The sequence below is a fragment of the Macrosteles quadrilineatus genome, unplaced genomic scaffold (genome assembly GCF_028750875.1).
Source record: "Macrosteles quadrilineatus isolate MER2022 unplaced genomic scaffold, UCM_ALF_1.0 Scaffold_7__1_contigs__length_78375512, whole genome shotgun sequence".
NCBI lineage: Eukaryota > Metazoa > Arthropoda > Insecta > Hemiptera > Cicadellidae > Macrosteles > Macrosteles quadrilineatus.
In genome coordinates this window covers 2,808,842-2,830,101 of record NW_026542600.1, presented here as the reverse complement: position 1 = coordinate 2,830,101, position 21,260 = coordinate 2,808,842, and the positions used below count along the sequence as shown (strand labels likewise).

The 21,260-nt window shown below is 33.1% G+C and overlaps 1 protein-coding gene across 2 annotated transcripts in view; it reads right to left on the bottom strand.

Moving 5' to 3' along the window:
- LOC128997903 (uncharacterized) overlaps positions 1-15,324 on the bottom strand; it is a 70,594-nt gene extending 55,270 nt beyond the window's left edge. The window contains exon 1 of one of the 2 annotated variants that reach the window (XM_054423711.1): positions 15,245-15,324. The gene's annotated coding sequence lies outside the window, so the exon portion shown is untranslated. Of the gene's footprint in view, positions 1-216; positions 306-15,244 lie in introns of those variants that run through there. The other variant, XM_054423710.1, reaches the window with a different exon arrangement.
- Positions 15,325-21,260: the final 5,936 nt, after the last annotated feature.

The window sequence follows — 21,260 nt, the reverse complement described above, 5'->3', positions numbered from 1 at the left end:
GGATGCCATTTTTAGTCTGTTGAATAATCTAGTGGACAATAAAGTATTGTTAAATGAACAATTACATCCCATTGTCTACTGTACATTCCTCAGTAATTGTTCAATGCTGAAGACCCTAATCTAAATACGGTTATGGGAAACTTTTGAAATTTATAAGATTGAGTATGGAATTAGAGGAAACATGTTTAAAATAATGAGGGTATTTAAATGATGTACCTGAATAGTGAATCCCCTGCCCGGACGGAGTAGCATGAGCGACTGAGGTAGGGAGTGAGGCAGAGTTAGCAACAATCGGCTCCTTTGACCTTGGGTTCGCAGATCCAGACAAGGAATACCCGAGAAAGAGTAAAAAACTGAGTTAGACTTCATCCGAGCAACATGAAGTTCGAGTCAAGTAAAGTAATTTACGTTTAAAATAACTATAAAAACAATATTTTCGTCATACTGAAAGAAAACCCGTTAGTTTTTGTGAGTATAAAATAATTTTATTTAACGCTAGTGTAAACAATAATGCCGATCAGTCGCTTTTGCTTTCAAATGGTAAAAAAGACACACGTGTTATAATGTTGAATGTTTTAGGCTGTAGACTTCTAATTGAAAAATTGCCCGAGACTTGTCCCTTGCACCTTTTTTCGTTATTGCACCCCTTTTATGGGTTATACTGGAGCAAGCGCAGCTGTTTCAGTACATATGTTGCGAGGAAAAAGTAGTTTTATTGCAACTCTAGGGAAAAAATAATCAACTGAAGTCTAGAACCAGTACATATTTCTCATTCCCAAAGAGATTGAAAGTATATTATCGATTTCTATTATCGGTTATATCCATAATTAATTGCATTGTTGTAGGTTGTATCATTGACTATAAATCCTTAAGCTACACCATTGAGCTTTCTGTCTGCTTATGTACAATTTCGTGGTTTGAAGACTACAAAGCATGGCGTCTTTATCATTTAAAACATAGAAAGTCAGCATGTATTAAGCAAAAGTTGTATTTTTGTTTCAGCTTGAACAGTAAAAACAGTAAAAAAGTTCCCTGTTTTCTGGCATTCAAACCACTAAAATAAACAAAGAAATATCTAAACCTCAATAGTGTAGCATATGGTTGGAAAGCTTATAAAATGGCGCAGTTTTTAACATATTCTGACACTTTCCTGTATACAGGGTGTGAACAAATGCAATTGACCAATGTTTTTTGCATTTTTATCAGACATCTTAATTTTTATCTTTGAATCTATTTACGATGGAGTTTTTACAACTGATCCTCTGTCATTTTGTATTATTCTTATTCAAAATTTAATGTAGAACACGAAAATGACATTGTCTACTCAAATCCATTTACAGGTAATTGAGAAATAGCTGTATTAAGTTTAAAAACATTGTTATTTTTGAAAAACATAAAATAATTCTTTGGGAAGCTAATTTTTAGACTTGGGACATTTTATATGCATCATCATACTGCATTTACTTTGTACTTACACCAAAAAATTTTTTTCACACTGAGTACCAAACACCCTGTATATTTATGTAGGAAAAATGTTCAGATTTTGATGAAATTTGGTCCAAAAGTGTAAACCTACGTTTATTCGAACGAGTTTGCGAACCAGCATAATCGGACCATAGGAACGGGGGTTTATGGGGTGTTTTATGGGGTAAAAACGGGGTTTTCCCATTTTTGACCCTAAAAACAAAAAATTTCAATTTCTGTCTATACCGTTTTGTGCTTAAAAAAAGAAATAATTAAGTATATTAAAGCACTGTTGTATGCCAAACGGTCACGGAGAAAATTAAAAACATAGTGTATTTTAAAATTCCCATTTTATTCATATGGAGAAAATTAGAACTGTTGTAGTTTACTTGTTTATGGGTATATGTTGATTATATTTGGCAAATTTATTCATTTCATCTTATACTATTGACGTATGGTCAAAAACACTTTTTACTTTTCCGTAGCAGCAAACCTAAGCACTCGTTAAATCTAATGATATTGAAATTGCGAATAAATATGTCTTATTTATGAAAATATTTTAGTAAAAATTTAATCAGACCAGTTGAAATTCGCTTAGTTAGCAGGTTTGCTGCGGCGGGGGTATTTTGTTAATGTGCCTCAGCTGGTACCTTTTGGAGCCGCCCGTAGTACTAAACCTATTCAATAATAATTTCAAATGTTATTTAAGTTAAACATAATATGCGATATAATAGACTAATAAACATTTGAATAACAATTCAATTAAATTTGTTTTATTATCTGGGACAATATTCTTCAGCAAAATCAGCACACGAATTTTAATCAATGCTATGGTGACGGGTGTTTGTAACGATTTCGATATTCCGCCATGAACATATTACTGATATCACTATTTTTGTACGAATAACCCCGAAATTTATGGATCAACATGGACTATTTTGAGCATCTAAATGACCAAGGCATCGCGTCTTGTGTATTATAAGTAGGCTTATAAAATATATGATATACGATATTGTGGACAAGCCTTTGAATAAAGGAAGACAAGTAGGGAGGGACCTCCTGCAAAAACGTTTGTAGTTTATAAGCCTCAAGAGCGTTAAGGTTAATTAAAACAAAAATTTATCATATTGTTGGTGTTGCCGATTTATCATATTTTTATATTATTCTCTATGACCATCCAAGAAATCTTCTCTTAGGATAGCCATTAAAATGTACACATAAGCAAAAATAGGATTCAACGTATCCCAAAATCATACAGCAAATGAAGCAAGTTAAAACCCCTAAAATTATTTTGGAACTCAAAATCATTACTAAATAAAAAAACTTAAAACCATCTGTTGGATAAACATCGAACACACACTTCTTTAACTTATGCATTGCTTGTAAAACTTATAAAACTATCTACACAAATAAAAATATGCATTGATCCATAACCTCAACTTACCCTAAAAAACATAACAGGATCTGCGCAAGTTTACTAAGATATTTATTTGTAGTGAAGATGGTTTAAGAGTTGAGCAAATAAATAAACAATTAAAGTTTTACTAAACAGAATTATATAATCATTAATACGTCATTATTTTAATATTTATTTAGAAAACACGAGAGTTTCCAAAACAAGTTTGAAACAATAACTTTGAAGAGGGTCACAATTTTATCTATACAACACTTGAATAGAATATTGTATTGTTTGTTTCCAAGGTATTGAGTTTATTCAAACCTTTCATTGTTTGGAAACAACGGAAGAGGAAATCCGCTTATTGTTTTAAATTGACAGAGAAGTTGAAGAAATTGGTTTGTTTTCCAGCGTCGGTTTTAACAAAAGTAGTTGCTTATCTCATACCACGTCTGCTGTATTTAGCAGTGAACAAACCATAAACAATGCAAACTGTATTTTGTTGTATTGCCTATTTATGTTATATACGTATATACTTAATAACACTTGCTTGTAGCAAAATATGCTATATATGGATGGGTACCAACCATCCTGAAAATACCTGCAGAGTAGACAATTTGATTTTTCAATAACAATTTGCCATATAATACAACACAAATCATGATATTTATTTGATTTGTTATTTCATGTTGCCTGGATAGTCCAAAAAGACAACCGCATAGATCATAGATTTTGGGGAGCTGAAATATTGAGGACAATATTAATCCTAGGTTAATAACTTAAAACTTTACTCTGTATAAAAGGTTAACAACATAAGAGTAAAATGCTGTTTACTGTATCTTAGAATGACTTGCAGTGATTCTAAGATAAGATAAGATAAGATTAAGATACTGTGATTTTCTTGTTCATGCACAAGAAATCACCGTTGAGCGAGGACCCAGCTGAGTAAAAACCAGTTCATGTTAGATTTATCAGTGTTGTATAATTAGAAAAAAAAGATTATGGTGCAACTGAAAATATAGTTTATTTTCCTAAAATATAGTTTATTATTATTTGCCTGGATTGATTTTCATTAAATGTATATAATTAACATTATAGGTTTTAAGAGTACCTAGGCTTGCTGCTCCAGGGAGGGTAAAAAAGTGTTTTTTTTTAAGAAAAATATCAATAACCTAGTATAAAATAAATAAATTTACCAAGTTTGATCAAAATATATCCATAAACATAAGCAAACTACAACATTTTACAATATTCTCTATAAGAATAACATGGAAATTTTAAATTTAATTTTTTTTTTTTAATTTTCCCCATTATTTATAACCGTACAAAAATACTTTTACATACTAAATTGTTTGTTTTTTTAAGCTCTTTAAAAAGGTCTAAAGAGAAATTAGAAAATTTTGTGTTTTGAGGGTCAAAAGTGAGAAAAACCAATTTGTACCCCATAAAACCCCGTTCCCATGGTCCGATCATGCTGGTTCGTGAACTCATTCAAGTTTATCCCCCCTTACACCTTCAAACCAAATTCCATTAAAATCGGACGAAAATTAAGTTATTGCGTTTACGGACACACACACCCACATATATACTGTATATGTCACTTATATATATACATATATACATATATAACAATTTGAACGAAGGGTGTTTTTGGCCTCTGGGGACATCAAAATGAAAAGGTAAATCGGTCCCGGGCCTAGGTCTTACCGGTACCATGCCACCTACGGTACCTAATAACTACTTCCATACAGGGAAATTCTCTAAAATTAGCTTCTCGAAGAATTATCTTAAGTTTTTCAAAACTAACCATGTTTTATACACAATATAGCAATTTCTTAATAGATTTGAGTAGATGATGTCATTTTCGTGTTCTAAATTAAACTTTGAATTAGAATAATAGAAAATGATAGAGGATCAATAGTAAAAACTCCATTGTAAATAGTTCCAAAAATAAAAATTAAGGTCTATGATAAAAATTAAAGAAAAACCATTGGTCTATTGCAATTTTCTACACCCTGTGTACAAGAAGGTGGCAAAATATATTGAAAAATTCGCCATAATAAGCTTTCCAACCATATGCCACACTATCGAGGTTTAGATATGCTTTTGCTTGTTTAGAGGCGTGAATACTAGAAAGCAGGGAACTCTGTTACTGTTTTTACTGTTCAAACTGAAACAAAAATAAAAGTTTTGTTGAATACATGTCTACTATCTTTGTTTGAAAAGTTAAATAAACTATGTTTTAAAGTCTTCAAACCACTAAAGCGAACATAAGCAGATCTTAAAGCTCATTAAATATGATTTGAAAGCATATAAAATGGCACAGTTTCAATATATTTTGCTACGTTCTTGTAATATAGGGTGTAGAAAAACGCAATAGACCACAGTAATCTTTTTAATTTGTATCATGGACCTTATTTTTATCTTTGGAACTATTTAAAATGGAGTTTTCACTATTATTGATCCTCCATCATTTTCTATTATTCTTGTTCAAAATTTAATATAGTACACGAAAATGACATCATCTACTCAAGTCCATTTACAGGTGATTAAGAAATCGCTGTATTGTGTTTAAAAACATGATTATTTTTTAATAACATAAAATAATTCTTTGGTAAGCTAACTTTTAGACTTGGAACCTCTTATATGCATCATCACACTTCATTTAATTGTACTTACACCAAAAATGTCCGTAACACTGATTACCAGCCAACCCTGTATATACAATGTAACTGAGATATTAACAAACTGTAGCTAGTATCTTATTCCTTCAAAATGAGGGTAAAATGTTAACTAAAACTTACACAGTTTATTTATTGCAGGAACAAAATGTGCGTAGAAAGTTTTATTCTACATGCGATATTCGTATCTGCTTACAGCGGTGTGGTATTAAAAATCTCATAGTGTAGAAGGAAATATGATGTAAAATAATATAACTTAAACGCTTTGTACTGTACTTGTATCCATTAAAGTGTGTTCAACAAGTCTTAGTTCATGGTGAACTCACTTGAAAAATATTGCTTTTTGACCATGGTGACCAACTGTAGACCATACTGTAGATTTAGCCTTTTAATCATAATGAACAATCATAAACTGTAAGAGTGGTGGCTTTTGACCATGGATTATAATCATAAAAGTAGTAGCTTTAGATAACAGTTAGTGTAGGTTATGTATATTTGGCCAGGTGCAGTAGTTTATGAAAAATGCGGTTATTACAAGATGAAAATCTCAATCAGTGACCTTCATACTGCATTCGTATACTGACCATGTACTAGGCATATATACTGCAAATATTAGATTAGACACATAAATACATTGTTAGTCTTTTTAGGCAGCTACCATAATAATTAAACACATATATTAACATGTACAATGTATTTAGGTAAATAAACAATACATTACATGTATAATATGCTATTCAGCCAGTACTAGAGGAGAGGCTGTGTGTTATACTTTATATTTCTATACCTGAAAATTATTACATTTTAATGTACAGTATAGATATTGTTTACCTATTGTTTTTCCCAATTAGAAAATTAGTTTTTAATCTAATTAAATATTTTCCAATTCGTCATTTCTATAATTATTTTATTTATTATTAAAATTTCATATTTTCTTAACAAACAATTAATTAATTATACCATTGTGTAGAAATAAGTATTATAGGATGTTAATACTTATCAAATGTATAACTTTCAGTTTTAGGGGTAAAATCCACTTCAAAATCGAGTGTTTTTATTCAGTTCTTTCGTTTGATGAACACTGTAGCCTATGCTTTTAAGCGTCATTTGGTGGTTGGGCTTTGCTTGTGGGTAAAATGTGAAATATAATTTTAAAACCGCCTCTAAACAACTGAAATATTAATAAAAATCTGTGTATCCTCCTGCTTATCATGTACCCTAGTTGACACGACTATTAAAACAATATAAAGTTGCATTTAAATGTAACGTTAGAGACTTTGCTCTGTGCAATGCTTCAATAATGTTTACTGCAACAGAAGCCAAGGTCATATACAGTAGACATCGTTTCCATAGCCATACACCCTTGATGGGTAACTCATATATAATTATCAGTTCGATAACATTAGTTGATTTCCTATTTTCTAGCTCTTGAAACATTATGTTTTAAGTAAATAAACCAATGGTGTAAAAAGACAAATATTCAATTTATTTACAAACACATTCATCAGAACAAAAGCATAATACTCCTAAAACTTCTTTTTACTTTTAATAACTATAAAAACTAAAATTTAAAGGGGGTCTTACGATTTTGGAAGTAAATTGACGAAGTAATTTAACTTTGTTGTAGTTAAACAATTAAAACAATTATTACATGCCGTATATATTTCCGAGTACTCATATAATGAATCGAATACTTCCATTCCCAATGAGGATAGGGCAAGGAATCAAAGAATTCAATATTTTGCTTTAAGCACGTTTATCATGTGCCCTTCTTTCGAGATGTGATCTAGCAATGTTACCCCAATGATTAACTTGAGCAAGACAACCTAACCTAACCTAACCTAACCTACTGCTTGGTTCACTAAGTGTTCAAGCCGGGTGGATCTGTCTTCACAATATTTGAGGACTTAGGTTGAAAACATTTTTTAACTCTTTTCGGTCCGTAGTTGTACGGGCTTCCTCATGAGAATAAGATCTAGAAATCCTCTAAGTTCTTTAGGTCCGCAAATAAGTAAATCTAAGTAAAGTGTAATTTGGAATGGTGCTTGTAACTTTCTGTATGTTCTATATGGAGGTGTCGTAAGTAAACATCCAAAATCCAGGAAATTGTTCTATAGGTTACAATAAAGATATAATCAGGAATAATTTTTTAACATTCATTAACTAGATTGACAAAGCGTTTTTGAGAAAAAACTTATACTTTATTTTCTCTTTATTTTGACCCATAGAACTATTTCCCGGAGTTTTTTCTTCAGTATTTAGAATCATATTATTCTTTACTGTGCCACCCCCCATCCCAATGCGAAGCACTGACATAGTAGCTAGTTTTTACTGCTCGTATTCGGTTTAATCATTTTTACAGTACATCTAAAACTTCTTCAGTCGATGAGCCGACTATCAGCTGATATTGTTTCTCAGCAACAAGCCATTGTGCAACCAGCGCTGCGACCTTAGAGGAAACCTACCAAACCGTGGAAACCTAAGTTCTTGGATAATGAGTCGACAAACATAGTGAATTAAAATTAGCGAAGCGATCATTCGTGACATCCTTCGATGGCGTAACACCAATTAATGTTTTTGCCCCGTAACAAAGTGTAAGGACACTAACGATGCTAAAGATGTGTCGGTCTTCTCTTTTTAATTCAACTATTTTTTGCATTAAAATTCCATTGACGTCAACAAAAGCTTATAGATGAACGAGTTATATAATAAACAAACATACTTATGTGTCACTTCGTGACCGCAAACCTGAGTACTCGTCGTCGGACTGGGAGTACATTAAGTGTGAATTCCCACTTAATCCCATTTTAAACCGGTTTAAATGAAAGTGCAGTAAAGAATTGTACTATTAGTTTATTCTACATAGGTAGGATCACATATAATAGGCATATAGGGTTTTGTTTAGATTACTTATCTCACAAATTAAAAAAACTCCAAACATCCATTTAAACCTCGTGGTAAATGTCAAATTTATAGTATTATTGGATGGAAAATATTTTGTAAATGGTTTGTAGTAGTTAAATTGAAGTAGGTAAACCATCAAAATATTTTTCTCGTAGAGTGAATACCTAGTAGAGTTAGTAGAGTAGAGTAGTTTATAGTAGAGTAGACTACTTAACTACACCATCTCACTGCTATTCGCGTATCTTAAGTCTCTAAAGGTTTGACACTTATTTTTAATTTTAAACACGAATTGACCTTTTGCTTGAAATGGTGTGCAAGACTGAGTTGTATCAGAACAAAATAAGATTACAAACAATCATATTGATGTCATTCAATATCTTGACAAAGATTCAATGCAGGTTCTACAAGTGATTAATTATTACAGATTAGCATATTACTTCATTTACGTAACTAATTAAACATTTAATTACGTTTCAATCCCGGGTAATGGCACCGTGTGAATCACTTCCCTTGACAATTGATTACAAATTATAAGTGACCTTGAATTCATTTGACTTGATGTAATTGATTCCTAATTAGTGTAGCAATAAACAATTAAAATTCACTTGCTTATGGCACTCACACTATTTAGTGGGCAACTGGAGATGTTAGCAGTATAATAGTACTTGGAATATTTAATAAATGCATTTATAAGGTTCTTGTAACAGTACGATAAGATCTCATATTGATCGAAAAAATTGGTGTTTTCACAATACAGATAATGTTTTTTGTCAAACATAGGTAAAAAATGAACAATAGTCCTCACCTGTGTTACTAACTGTTAATTATATTTTGTTAAAGATTTATTTACAAAAACTGATCATAATTATTACTGTACGTATACTAGTAGTAGCTTTTAAAACTTAGTATTTAATTGTTGACCTACTATAATTATCAAAGATTTATGTACTGGAAAATGTAAGTAACATTTTAAATTCAAAATAAATTCTGTTGTCGAATAGGTGGACTGAATTAAATTTCAAATATTAATTTTTTCATCAAATATAGCATAGAATATACAGTGTGTAAATTAAGTCTTGAAACAAATCTGTATTTTTAAATTGAAATATATAGAAATAATCTGTTTCTGGCGTTGATTGTTAACAAAGGTTCCGTAATTTTTTACATCGAAAATATTTTTTAACCCCCTTAACAGATTTTTAACCCCTATTGAGTGACCCCTCAGTTTGAAGGATTTGTCAAAAGAAACACAATGACGTAAACCCGAGGTGGATATCTCACCCCTAGCCAAAATGGCACTACTCAATAGGGGTTGCTATTTGAAAAAAATAAGTCACCCTCTACCCCCTACAATCAATGCTACAAACAGAATATTTCTATCTATTTCGGTTTTAAAAATACAAGACTTAATTTACACACTGTATACAGAACGGATTGAAAGTGTTGAGTCTAAAATAAAGTAAATAAATCGAACTTTTAAACTTGTTTTTTAAATAAATATAATATAATATAAGAATGTCCAAACCAAACTTTTGCGCCTCCACAATAAATTGTATTGTTGAAGAATTCAAGCCAGTGGGCATCAGTGTCGATTTTATTTATATTTCTGAAAACATATGTGAAATTGTCACGCAGCTTGGGAACTAAATATTCTTGCATAGTTGTTTACATGAAGTGTTGTATAAAAATCATTAAAGCTAATGAAAGTCATCACATCCAAATTAACAAAAATATTGATATTACCGCGAATTCACCTATATTAAATACCTGGGCCAAATTTTAGAACCAACTGGAGAAGGAAAGTTACAACGAAGACAAGACAACAGTAAATGAAAACAGCATATAATATGGCAAGTGAAATCTACAATGAGAAATGCAATTCCTATAACACAAAAATCAGGCATTACTCCACAGTAATTAAACCAGCAGCATTGTATCATTGACTTTATATCTACACGTAGATATAAAGTCAATGATTGTATGCTAGTGAAACTCTTACCCTCCACACAAAATGTGATACAGAACAAATAATAAAAGAACAACGAAAAGTTATAAGAAAGATTTTAGTTCCAAAATTGACAGATGAAGACCGCCGCATTTAACCTGAAGACTAAGCGAATTTCCATATGCCTGATTGGATTTACACTATAATATCTCACATCACATTTATTCCATATTTAATTAGCATTAGTTTAACAAATAGGGCCTACTTAGGTTTGCTGCAAGAGGGAGGCTAAAAGTGTTTTTTTATGTTAATAGTTTAGTAGGTACGAAATAAATGAATTTTCAAAATTTGATCAAAATATGTTCATAAACGGGCAAACTACAACAGTTTACTTATTCTCCATAAGAATAACATGGGAATTTGAAATTTACATTTTTTAAATTTTATCCGTAACTATAAGCGCATAACAACGCTTCAATATACTAAATTATTTGTTTTTTGATCTATACAAAATGGTTTGAAAAGAAATTGCAAAATTTTATGTTTTTAGGGTCAAAAATGGGAACACCCAATTTTTACCCCATAAAACCCCCCATAAACCACCGTTCCCATAGTCCGATCATGCTGGTTCGCGAACTCGTCCGAATAAATATAATTATGTTTAAACGTTTGTACCAAATTTTATGAAAATCGGATAATTTTTGCTCGAGTTAATATATATATATATATATATATATATATATTATATACTATATCGCCCCGAAGATGGTTGTTGCAACGTATGCATAACGCCACCCAGTATATAACGAGGCGTCAGCGGCCATCATTCGATATTCTCATTTGACCATCTCGTTTGAATGGTTTAGGTTTATGAAAATTCATGAAAACGTTCTCTGCATGAGCGATGCCTACCTGTTTATACCTAGATCCTCCTAGTAAATACGCATTGATAAGGGGTTTACCAACTCCGCCCGGTGGTCAGAAATCTGTCAAAACCTACTGTCCAACTCCGCGCGGTGGTCAATTTTGGCTCTCACAGCCCTGATGGCTGAGACTTTGTATTTGAAGTTTGAAATTGTTATAAATGTACATAATTTAGAACATTACGAAATCACGGTAACTAATAAAATAAAGTTAACCAGGACAAAAGAGAATACTTATGTTTCATTTGAGTTTATATGTTTCAAAGTCTACAATACATAATCATTAACGTAACCAAACCTAACCTGTCACATGAATAGAGTATATATGAACAAATAAAAGTGTAACATTCCTTTTGGGACAAACGGTATATATATAGAAGATTTCTTATTAAAAACTACATATCTCATCCGAAAGCACAACAAGTGCAAGTTAAGGATTGATGGGTAGGGTAGAGATTAGATGTGGCCACCGGGCGGAGTTGGACTATACAATAAAATTGACGACCGCACGAAGCTGGACTGGACCCTTGGGGGCCATAAAACATTCCTCGTCCAAAATCTGACTACTGCGCGGAGTTGGCTTCGTATACTAAATGCATAGAAAAAAGAAAAACTCGCCGAAATATTACGGCAAAGAAATCAATTGAAGCTAAGCACTCAAAGTAATTGTTAATGTTAGTATCCAATTATCCATTCTATACAATTCCAGGATTTTTTGTTCCACCATCCATAATCTAGTTGTTTGTGTTCAACTTTTGATTGTTTAGTTGTTCACTGTTTAATCTTTTAACTATTTAGTAAGATAGTATTTCACACCTATACTCAAAATCTTTAATTACTGAGTTTACCATCCAAATCTAGTCATAAGTTACAACTATTGACTCTCCTTTTGTAAATGTCTTAAAGGATCATTAAAGATCTTTTCTTCTGATAATGTGTATTCATTTTAAAAACGGATAAATGTCAGTAAAGATTCTGATTATAATTCTAAGTCCTGAAAATTGAGAGAGAAAGTTTAATTGAGACTTGAAATCCCTCATACTAAGATGCATACGTCTTACCACTCCCCTAACACTTACAATTCACACCACTCACATGGACACATGCAAAAAAATGGCGGCACGAGATAATCATCAATTAATTGATTAAATCAATCAATTATTGATCTGTCAAGGCCAGTTTCCACCAACCATTTATCCGCTTCAATGTTCAGAATGTTTTAAATGGCTAGGTAGTTTTAAATGCATTATTGTTTCAATATGAGTTTTCGAAAAATATATAGCTTACAGTTTACTGAAACTCTATTCGAAAAACTGTCAGTTGATTAGCTAAAATAATTTATTTATTAAAGATACATTAGTAATGCTATAGCATATTGGTAAGTATACTTTTTACATCTTTAGATGTAAGCTTCCTATTGGGTATATAATAATATTTTACTCACATATCCTTTGAAATATAACATTGGATAATACGTAGATATCTTTTGCATAAACTGTATTATATACATACTACCATTTACGAACGTTTAAAGATTGTGATAATAAAAATCCAATGAAATAACGTCAACGACCACAGATTATATCCTCAATTTAAATTAGCATTAATTCAACTTTTATATATTTTTTTAATTTCAGCATTTAAATATCCCGAGACTAGAAACTATGTTTGGTTCCTGATTATTTAAAGTGCATATTGTTATACGGGTTCAAAATTGAAAGGTTTGTTTTCAACTGTATGTTATCAATTAATTTTATTTTTTTATATACTACAAAATACTAATTACCTTTAATTATACTATTATTACCTTTACTATTGTTTAATATACAATATACTTGAGAAATATTGATTTTATTCGATTTTATCATTAAATGTTTGTGGATATGTTATTAATGGACCAGTATATGAATCCCTCTTTGATGATTTGTAAATAAATGCCCCGAGTACTAATCCTCGTAAAAAAGCCTGACTAAATTTGATCTTGCATTGTGTTAATAAACATCCAAAAAAGGAGTTAGTAATATGAATTTAGCCATTTGGTTGCGGATGCACAGGAATCGGTGTGTTCAGTGGAAGGAAAGGAGGAAGAGTTTTCCCGTGAAAAATGTATTTTTTCTATTGAGTTTTTGGAAAATCCTATTTTGATTTTACATTAAATAGTATCGTGTATTTTTTATTTGAATGACAAATTACTAAATGCCAAAAGTTGCTTCCAATGTTATATATGTGCGAATAAGTTATTTCCATTTTGCTCAGAATAAAGTGGACATAGTATTAAGTATTTTCCATTATTTTTCGATAGGAATTCAATACACTAATTTTAAAATTCGCTTATTCTGCAGGTTTGCTGTAATGAGAGAAGTTTGCTAACAATTTACATGTTAAATTAAACTGCTTTGATTTAAAAATCGAAGTAAGCTATATATGCATTGTCAGTTTTGAATGATTATTGATACATTTATTTGTACAAAATACCACCAAATTACAGACGATTTATGTTTAATAACTGGTTGAAATTTAGACTTGGGGCCCTAAAGAACCCTCCCAAGTAAAACAATCAATAACTAATGGTATTTAGAGGCTTGTTGAAAATGAAATGCACAGGGAATGTATTTCAAGATACATTTACACCAGAAAACTCACGAGAAAATCGTAAAATATACTCAAGTCCTTCCTTTTAGTGAATTCCTCTATAGGGAAGTAGCTATTACCGTAGGTGGCATGGAAATATCTAGACCCGGGACCGATTTACTTTTTCATTTCGATGTTCCCAGTGGCCAAAAACACTATTCGCTCAAACTGTCATTCATGTATACCATTCAAAAAGTGTTCCACTTTTTACCCTTAAATCATGGAAATGCTCAACTTAAATTCCAACCTCGTGTAGAGCTTAAAAACAATCAGTTTTCTGCTTTGAAGCATTGTTGTTTTAAAGGAATTTAGTAAATTTATTTATTTCATCCTATACTATTGACATTTGATAAAAAAAAATCACCTTTTACCTTTCCCGTAGTAGCAAACCTAAGTACTCGTTAAATCTAATGCCATTTAACTTTGCATTAGATAGACTATGTCTTGTTTATGGAAATATTTTAGTAAAGACCCGATCAGACGGATTGACATTCTCAAAGTCTGCAAGTTTTCTGTGGCGGGGATTTTTAATAGTTTGAACAATTTTACTAACATTTCTCGAGTGGAACCTATAAGGTATCGAAGAAGCTAATTTTCATCGACGGACAAAAGAAATCTACTATTTTGTATGAGCAACAGACCAACCATGTTTTAAAAATTCTAAATTCTTTATTATAAATTCATATTTCAGATATTATGGAGGCACAATTAAATCCTCAGCACATCCAAATACATTTATTTGAAAATTTAGAAGGGTTTCAAAAGTAAAACTTTTCCCCGTGCAATTAATATTACTGTAAATATATTCTTATTTTTCCCAATGACACCTCCAAGTCCAAGAATGACAAGTAACCCGGATACTCCAGGCTACGCACGAAGATATGGTACAAGAAAACACACTTTTAGATAAGCTAACAACATTAGTATATTAATTTTATGTAATAAAAATTTATTTGGTCGAATAACTAAATTTAACAATTGATTTTATTGTATTTTTATCTTTTGAAACAATCTTAAATAAGGCCCCACGAACAACCCTTTACGATCAACGAACTTCCTGGTAAGCATTTTAAAATAGATGGAGTTCATACGATACAAATCACATACGCAATATTGAATATTATAATGAGAGAACCATCGCACAGAAAACTCAAAATTTATTTTAAATACACTTTATGTAAATTACTTAGGGTTGAAGTTGACGAACATTGTTTTCGCCTTAAATCGCTGGAGTGTATTAGCTTTACAGTACTAAACTTAAAGATAAATAAACTTGAGTTTGATTACTGTTTGGAGTTACCTTATATCCTTATGGCAGTAGGTGGTACCGCACTGTCCACACTCAGATAGGTACTAAGTACAGTGGCACTACCCGGACCCCACCTATCTCTAGTGACATTGAATGTCGCTTGATCTTGACCAGCCACTAACCCTTCACCATTGTGGACGTTTAGTTCCGGTTTTTGCCTTCCTTCACTGCGGAAGTATAACACACGGTGTGAATATTCCGCAAAACCATGACGAAAACCGGGCCTTTATTTCCCTGTGTCCTGGATACATCCTGTATCCTGGAAATTTCCTGCACATCTTTAGTTAGAAATCTTCGGTACAAGAGATAATCTCTAGAGTCTAGATGTTGGTTGGCAGGGATCAGGTCATAAGACTTATTGTATTGCTGCTTGTTCGTCAGGATCTTGTGTTATCTTACCTGTTTCGTTTGTCTAAGTCCGTAGTCCCTCATCCACCACTGGTTTAAGTCCGAGACTTATTGCATTGCTGCTTGTTCGTCAGGATCTTGTGTTATCTTACCTGTTTCGTTTGTCTAAGTCCGCAGTCCCTCATCAATCGCTGGTTTAAGTCCGAGACTTATTGCATTGCTGCTTGTTCGTCAGGATCTTGTGTTATCTTACCTGTTTCGTTTGTCTAAGTCCGCAGTCCCTCATCCATCGCTGGTTTAAGTCCGAGACTTATTGCATTGCTGCTTGTTCGTCAGGATCTTGTGTTATCTTACCTGTTTCGTTTGTCTAAGTCCGCAGTCCCTCATCCATCGCTGGTTTAAGTCCGAGACTTATTGCATTGCTGCTTGTTCGTCAGGATCTTGTGTTATCTTACCTGTTTCGTTTGTCTAAGTCCGCAGTCCCTCATCAATCGCTGGTTTAAGTCCGAGACTTATTGCATTGCTGCTTGTTCGTCAGGATCTTGTGTTATCTTACCTGTTTCGTTTGTCTAAGTCCGCAGTCCCTCATCCATCGCTGGTTTAAGTCCGAGACTTATTGCATTGCTGCTTGTTCGTCAGGATCTTGTGTTATCTTACCTGTTTCGTTTGTCTAAGTCCGCAGTCCCTCATCCATCGCTGGTTTAAGTCCGAGACTTATTGCATTGCTGCTTGTTCGTCAGGATCTTGTGTTATCTTACCTGTTTCGTTTGTCTAAGTCCGCAGTCCCTCATCAATCGCTGGTTTAAGTCCGAGACTTATTGCATTGCTGCTTGTTCGTCAGGATCTTGTGTTATCTTACCTGTTTCGTTTGTCTAAGTCCGCAGTCCCTCATCAATCGCTGGTTTAAGTCCGAGACTTATTGCATTGCTGCTTGTTCGTCAGGATCTTGTGTTATCTTACCTGTTTCGTTTGTCTAAGTCCGCAGTCCCTCATCCATCGCTGGTTTAAGTCCGAGACTTATTGCATTGCTGCTTGTTCGTCAGGATCTTGTGTTATCTTACCTGTTTCGTTTGTCTAAGTCCGCAGTCCCTCATCCATCGCTGGAAGTCCGAGACTTATTGCATTGCTGCTTGTTCGTCAGGATCTTGTGTTATCTTACCTGTTTCGTTTGTCTAAGTCCGCAGTCCCTCATCCACCGCTGGTTTAAGTCCGAGACTTATTCACCAGGCTGCTTTCCTGAACAATATTCTTAGTTCCTCTTCGTAGCTTTCTTCCTTTTCTCCTAATCGAGCACTTTCCCGTGTACCAACCAACACACCTCCTTCTCAGCACTAAAATACGAAAAACATCGTGATTTGTTCTTCTTCCTAATATTTCACTTAGGCTATGTTAACTTCCTCCTCGTAGTTAGTTGTGATGTTTTTTTTTCTGTACCTTGTTGCATTTTCAAACTCATGCTTTTTCTATTTTATTCTATATATGTGAGAAAATCTGATACAATGTTATCTTATCTGGTAGAAAAAATCTGAGAAAAAGAATAGGATTGAAATTTTGTTGTCTTCAATTAGTAACTGTCGTTCTAAGTCGAGAATTTCCAGGGACCTGCAATCAGCTTCTCCTCAAGAGCCTCGTGTCCTCGTGTGCTGGTGAAATTATCTTCAGCAGCAGGATGGACCGTTATTTCAAGAAAACTCTTTAGATTCTGGATGTTTTTGTAGTGTTATCCATGTAACTGTATAACTTTCTCTAAAATGCCTTTTCGCCCTCCTCACATGTTCACCTGGCTAGGAAGTACTTATTAGGAGTAGGTACAATAGGACAATATGAAGTCACGTTGAGCGTTTTTTCCGATAAGAATAACATCGTTTTTTCTGTATGGGCGTAGTGAAACTGCCCCGACGTTTTGGGTACATTTGACAAGATGAAACTGCCCCGCTCAATAAAGAGGATTAGGAAGGGTCACCTCGTTAAGACTAGAAATGCTAAAATTGCCCCGAGCGCCCGGCCAGGACTGGGGAAAAAGGGTATTATTTTTGTCCCTGTATCCTGTCAGTGACTGCAGTCTTCTAAAACTGCCGTCGACTACTTTTCCTGCCAAGTCAAAATTGTTTCTGTACCAATACCAATACTTCTAACCTAACTTAACCTAGCCTAAAATAAGCTAGCAATTTTAGAAGACTGCAGTCGTTGACAGAACGCAGGGACAACAATAACTCCCTTTTTCCCCAGACCCGTAGCGGCAACCTGGCCGGGCGTTCGGGATCATTTAAAACGTACCTAAAATATCGGGGCAGTTTCATCGCCCCCCCCCCCTATATAAATGTTGGGAATTTTAGTATGATGATCCCAGCTGTACGTACAACATTTCCACGAATTTTCAGCCTGATAAATTAAAATTATGGAATCCAACACTATTTTCCTGCACTATATGGCGAGGCGACCCTTCTTGATGCTCTGTAATGAGCGGGACAGTTTCATCATTTAAAACGTACCTAAAATATCGGGGCAGTTTCATCGCCCCCCCCCCCCCCCCTATATAAATGTTCCATACTATTAAACCAACTATTAGTCCAACTCCATAAACATTTAAAATCCCCATCCATCCAAAGTGGATTCTCTTTCCTATATTGTACCTACTTTACATATACACCTGCACGGGTCAATAAATGAAAAAAAATTAGCTTTTTTAGCTTGATTTTGAAAATATATAGGGGAAAAGTGAGGATTGGAAATATTTATGAGGTTGGACAATTGGATATGTAGGCAACGATCAGGATTTTTTTAATGGCTAAAAAATTATCTCCATGTTATTCTTACGGGAAAAACGCTCAAAGTGACTTCATATTGTCCTATTGTACCTACTCCTTGTATGAATCACAATTTTGTACTTTCTAGGCAGGCTAGAAGATGACCCTAACTCTTTTCTTCAAGGACGCAGCTCAACAGATGTTGACGAGGTGCAATTGGCTTGCCAGAGCTATAATGATACATTTCGGAGACTGTTATGGATATATCTTAGACTACTGTCGTCAATGTCTATAAACACAACGTGGTCAAATAAAGTGCTTCCTACAGTTTACCAGTCTGGCAGCACAACGTCTGTTGAGATGATAACAATGTATGTTGTTTTTATGGTCATCTTACGAATTCTCCACTTCTGAGTAGGATTGAATGTTTCGTTTTTCATTCTTTTGCTACGATTGTCCTAGAAAGGTAGATAGGGTAAATTGTCACGAATTTCAAACCACTTCCTAAACTCCTAAACAGTTAGTGCTGACTTTAAAATATAAATTATAGTAAATGAAAGTGATAAAATAACATATTGCTTCAGTGAGCAAAATCTAAGAAGTTTATGATATGTTCTGGGGTAAATATATCAGTAAAAATGAAATGTTTCTAAATGTTTTAAAATAAATTATTAGCGCTTCTTAGAAGGCCTCTTTCGTCCTCATTATTACAGACGGGTGAGTGTGCGCGTTTTGCACAGCCAAAATATTCTAAATTCATCTCCGAGTCTTTACCCGGTGCAGGGCAATCGCACAACTTGTATGGCTAAACTATTTTAGAGGACCCTACCTAACACCTTCGGTATTTCACTCAATTTAGTAAGAGCTACTCTAGGGATTTCAGTGGTGACAGCGACGTCGGATTATTTCATAACACAAAATGCGGTCAAGGAACTGTTATTTGGGCAATACTTAGTATAAGAGAGCGTGTTTTTTTAAGTGAGCCATCAAACTTTTATAGGTGTCCCTAGTAAGGTCAACTATAAATCCACGAAGACTAGACACGAAGTCGAAAGTATAATCTGGGATGGATATCACAAATCACTATCGAGACGCATCTTCATAAAAGAGGTTTAAGATCTGTAAACTTTCTTGCAGCCCCGTGTTAGTATTTTGGCCTACACGAGCTTATGTTTATTCAAAGTGATCGTGAGTAAATATTTTATTTCTGTATGTCATTTTGGTAACTAGATCACTTTACTCATAAGTATGTCATTATATCGCAGATGATCAGATTTTAGCGAATGTCCCTATAGGGAAGTAGATATTACCATAGGTGGCACCGTTACGATAGACCCGAGACCGATTTACTTTTTCATTTTGATGTCCATAGAGGACTGTACCCTTTAATTTTAAAATTCATAAATAGGCACAATTTAGCTTTAAGGAATAAACAAATAAATCAACATCTTGCTTCGATCTTGTGTATTAAATAATTATATTTTACTTGACATTGTTCTAACAAAATTTCTCGTTCTTCAATTATCATTTATGTTTTAGTGAACATTATCAAAAACCCTGAAAATAAAACAATCTTTTAGTTCTTTGTCTACTGATGGATTTCTACTGATTTTAAATTGGAATTTAACAAAATTTATAATTTTAATATGTGAATTTAAATAAGAGAAAGCAAGGCATTTATTTAATTTGGAGACTACTACAAAACTTAACTAAATTTAGAAAAAAGAAAAACTTACCCAAAATGGGGTTAAACACTGAATTTAAAACAACTTTACTTATGAAAAACTGACTGTAAAAGAGACAGCAGCACGTGGCAGAGGGCCTTATATAACCTTGGTTTAAACAAATCTGTGCAAGAAACTAACTAAACATCTGATTGGTTGTTGAGCGTTGCTTTGTCTTTTACATGAATGACTGAAGCTAAACTAACAGGAAAATTGGCATCTTATTGTACATATGGTACAATTCTCTCCCCCTGAATTTAAACAGTAAGTACATATTTTATATTTATAAACGATCCATTTAAAAATTTTTGCAAACATTTAAATTATACTAAGTTCAAAATCATTTAAATACAATTTCATAAGCTAAGCATTTTTGATATTTATCATGTTTGAAGTTAAATTAAGAAAGTTAAGTTAAGAAGATAAATTTGTCCAGCAGTAGACTTGGCAACTCTGTAAGAAGTTTGGCAACATAGTTGTCCCTCAGGTTGGCTAGTCCTTATCATGGGTTGAGGTAGGTCGGGCAGGGCTGATAACAGTTTTCTAGTTGCTTGGATGTACCTCTCCCAATAGTGAAACAACAGGTGGGCAGCATGACAGACCGGGCAAGACAAAGACAACAAGGCTCCAACCTCTCCACAGCATCTCAGCATTATCAGATATGTAACAACATTCAAATAATGTAACAGTATTCAAATTATTTAATACAAGTTTTTGGATAAAATCAAATAAACATTTTTCACTATCAAGTTTTGAGTTATTAAAATAAAACATTTGTATCTCATAAAAAGGTGATTCATAAATAATACAATGAACATAAAACATGAAACCAAAAATTCTTCTGATAAAATCAACATTATTAACTTTAACATCAATTCCGTTCAACATTTGTCATTTTAAAACCATTTTATTTCAATCTCTATAAACATTTACATTAATTGTTAACAACACAATTCCTTTTAAAACATGACTATTTTGTTATCAATAAGGGCAATTATCTTTGTGACTTGTTTTAGCATGAGACGAACACATCATTAACCATTCGACCAAGAAATATGAACACAATCTGTGGAATGTCATCGCTGCAATATTTTACTACAATACAACTTTAACATCCTGTGTAGTCAAGAAATTCAACTTGTACCATACACTGTATTATCCCAAGTGAATAGGTGTTTGATTGAAGTG